Here is a 4,331-nt window from a genome sequence, read left to right as displayed (position 1 = left end):
GTCTAAGATGGTAGACACGGGCACACATGTGGTTGATGGACACTCCAATGTATCATTGAGGGGGAGTGTTGAGAGGTAGCGATTGCGTTTGTGCAATGCTACATTGATATGGGTGATGGATGATGGGTGAGTTGTGGAACACCTCGATTAAGAGGGGGTGTTGAGAGATGTAATCGCGGTGTTGTGTATGTGGGAAAGCACCCTAGAGGTGCAAGATATTGTGGTGAGATAGAAATGCCACATGTAATGTTGTATGGTGTGTGAGTGTTGACCAAAAGAGTGGAAAAGGAGTTGCCACATGGATGATGATGTGTAAAGTGGGATAAGGCTAGAAAGCCTATATCATTGTATGGTTCATATTGTGATATGCAATACAAGGGAATAGTGTTGAGTGTGCAATCTCTCTCTCTCTCTAGTTATGGAGTTCTTAGTGTGGTTTAATCCACCTTAATTATGTTGCTTAATCTATGTCCTTCACCATGATCAATCCCATTTCTAGATTGTTAACATGGTATCAGAGCTTGGGTGGGCTCTTGGTCATGGTGATTATTATGTATATTAGCTTGTTTGTATGGTTCTGTGATTAAGCATTATTTTCAGCTTATTATAAAAAAAATTATGCACACTCATAATATAATTTGGATTTGGATTTGTGAGGATTTGAGAGGAGATTTGCAACAAGGAGGTTGCATAGAAGCTGCCCAAGAGAGTTGCAAATGGAGTTTTGCAACATGGAGAGCTTGCTCATCATCAAGGAAGCTGAAAATGGAGATTTCAGCATTATGAAGGCTATGGAGTGTTCATCATCATCAAGAAGAAGCTGCCAAGAGAAGATATGCTGCTGATTATGCCTCAAGAAGGTTGGTTTTGTGAAGTTTTGCCTCAAAGTTTTGTGTTTGAGCATGGAAGAATGCTCTATGAAGGGTTGCTATGTATGGGATTTGTGTATCCCATGAATCTTGTGTGGAGGTGCATGCTTGTCAAGATGATGGCAAGTGAGATGGTGAACTCAATGGAGTTCACATGTGTGTGCATCAAGAAGAGGATGCACTTGTGAATGTTTGCTCAATGAAGGAGAGCAAAGAAGGGGATGGAAACCTTGGCAGTTTCCACATGTTTATGCACCTTGGTTTCTTGTGGGAAACCTTAAGTGAAGAACCCTTGAGTGGTTGCATGCACAAAAGAGGAGCATGCAGATTGGAGCTCATGAAAGGCCATGTTGATGGCTATGGGAGAAACCTCAATGGAAAGGTTTAGAAGAGGCAAAGAGACTGAAAAAAGAAGGAGATGCTAGAGCTCAATTTTGGAGCTCATAGAGGCCATGTCAACGGCTATGTGGAAAACCTTAACTTGGAGGTTGAGGAGGCAAACTTAATTGCAGCAAGAAGATAGCACACATCGTGGCATTAGCTGCTGTGATAGGAGAAATGACAGAAAAAAAGGCAACATAACAACTCTGGCCAGTAAAGAGAGTGTGGAGGAGTAAAGCAGTCGATGACTAGCGGCTGCAGCAGAAAGTGGGCACATCAACGATGACAACTAAGAAGCGTAGAGAAAAAGTGCAACAAGATAGATGAGCGGCTAGAGCAGAGGAAGGGCCACAACAACAATGAAGCTTCAGCTGTGGGTGAATTCAGAGGTGCCTATTTTGCAGAAAGGTATTGGTACACTGAGCAGCAATGGGCTTGCTAGGAAGAGAGTATTCAGAGCCTCCAACAACGTTAGGAGAGTACAGTGTGCCACCACGACTTTTTGCACCCTCCACCTCTCTAGTAGACTGGCGTACGCCGAAGACAAGGAGGTGGGGGCTGTGGTGGCGACCTCCGATGATAGTGGCTAAAGAGAAGAAGACAGTCATAAGCAGAAGGCTCACGCCATCAATGAATGAAAGTAATCTGCTACCCAGCTTGTGTGACAAACGAACGAAAAGGTTGCCAATGAGATGAATGAGGAAGAGCAGGTGTGCAAAATTCAACCTGGTATAGATGCCCGCCATAAGAATCCAAGCGCAGTAAATGAGGGTGTTCAAGGCCGCCTGCCAGCATGTGCAGGTTCAGAGAAAACGCCACGGGAACAGTCAGCAGCGCAGCAACAAATTGTTTTTTTTTTTGGAAAATTCCACAACCTTTCAAAACTTGAAAGGGTCTAATTTAATAAAGCCCTTGTTCACATGCTTTCTTGATGCACACACATGTGAACTCCATTGAGTTCACCATCTCACTTGCCATCATCTTGACAAGCATGCACCTCCACACAAGATTCATGGGATACACAAATCCCATACATAGCAACCCTTCATAGAGCATTCTTCCATGCTCAAACACAAAACTTTGAGGCAAAACTTCACAAAACCAACCTTCTTGAGGCATAATCATCAGCATATCTTCTCTTGGCAGCTTCTTCTTGATGATGATGAAGACTCCATAGCCTTCATAATGCTAAAATCTCCATTTTCAGCTTCCTTGATGATGAGCAAGCTCTCCATGTTGCAAAACTCCATTTGCAACTCTCTTGGGCAGCTTCTATGCAACCTCCTTGTTGCAAATCTCCTCTCAAATCCTTGCAAATGCCAATCTCCTCTCAAATCCTCACAAATCCAAATCCAATTGATATTATGAGTGTGCATAATTTTTTTTTATAATAAGCTGAAAATAATGCTTAATCAAAGAACCATACAAACAAGCTAATATACATAATAATCACCATGACCAAGAGCCCACCCAAGCTCTGATACCATGTTAACAATCTAGAAATGGGATTGATCATGGTGAAGGACATAGATTAAGCAACATAATTAAGGTGGATTAAACCACACTAAGAACTCCATAACTAGAGAGAGAGAGATTGCACACTCAACACTATTCCCTTGTATTGCATATCACAAAATGAACCATACAATGATATAGGCTTTCTAGCCTTATCCCACTTTACACATCATCATCCATGTGGCAACTCCTTTTCCACTCTTTTGGTCAACACTCACACACCATACAACATTACATGTGGCATTTCTATCTCACCACAATATCTTGCACCTCTAGGGTGCTTTCCCACATACACAACACTGCGATTACATCTCTCAACACCCCCTCTTAATCAAGGTGTTCCACAACTCACCCATCATCATCACCCATATCAATGTAGCATTGCACAAACGCAATCGCTGCCTCTCAACACTCCCCCCCTCAATGATACATTGGAGTGTCCATCAACCACATGTGTGCCCGTGTCTACCATCTTAGACACTTAGTCCATTTTGAGCCGACTTGCTCACAGCGGAACCACTGAGTCCGATTTGAACATGGAAGTTCAGGTGGTGGGAACCAACCCATGCACATGCACCTCACACGTGCATCGCTCTTGCACACATCACAACAACCATTTTGAGCTTCTCGGTGAGCTCGGGCATGGTTACCCTCATACCGTGGGTGAATACAAATTTTATTTTATTTTTTCCTTTTGAGCACGCATGCTCGTGGACGATTGTCCATCATCATATTTGGGTGAAACAAAATAAAAAACTACATAGCCTTTTTGGTCAAAAGCCAGCGGAGAACTCATGTGAGTGTATAATTGCAAAGTGCATGCTTCTTAGGAAGCCCACACCCCACGATACTGGGTATTCTTGCCGGTATAGCAGACGTGACACGTGGGCCATCTTCAGAGCCGAGGGACGTATTACAGACGCGTAGTTTGAGATGGCCATGAGACCATACGGTTGAAAACTCTAAACGAATGATTTTGGTTTATTGAATTACATATATATACTTATATACTATATATTACTTGAACAGGCACAAGCTGCTGCTGATGATCCACCCGCCGCCACTGCAGAGGGTGGACGTGAGCACTACTCATCGAACATTCCGACCGATGTGAGCTCATCTGAGCATGGAGGGAGCACCGAGTCATCATCTAGGTATGAGTAGTACTCAGACTTATAGTATCACATTCCATATTGAGGATTTGTATATATATTTTTGTAACTGAAGCCATGGGCTACTTCGCACTTGTGAATGTTTGCTCAATGAAGGAGAGCAAAGAAGGGGATGGAAACCTTGGCAGTTTCCACATGTTTATGCACCTTGGTTTCTTGTGGGAAACCTTAAGTGAAGAACCCTTGAGTGGTTGCATGCACAAAGGAGGAGCATGCAGATTGGAGGTCATGAAAGGCCATGTTGATGGCTATGGGAGAAACCTCAATGGAGAGGTTTAGAAGAGGCAAAGAGACTGAAAAAAGAAGGAGATGCATGTTAGAGCTCAATTTTGGAGCTCATAGAGGCCATGTCAATGGCTATGTGGAAAACCTCAACTTGGAGGTTGAGGAGGCA

Source organism: Cibotium barometz, chromosome 64 (genome assembly GCF_041138505.1).
Source record: "Cibotium barometz isolate CiBa-2024 chromosome 64, ASM4113850v1, whole genome shotgun sequence".
Taxonomy (NCBI): domain Eukaryota; kingdom Viridiplantae; phylum Streptophyta; class Polypodiopsida; order Cyatheales; family Cibotiaceae; genus Cibotium; species Cibotium barometz.
Note: the sequence above shows the minus strand (reverse complement) of the source record.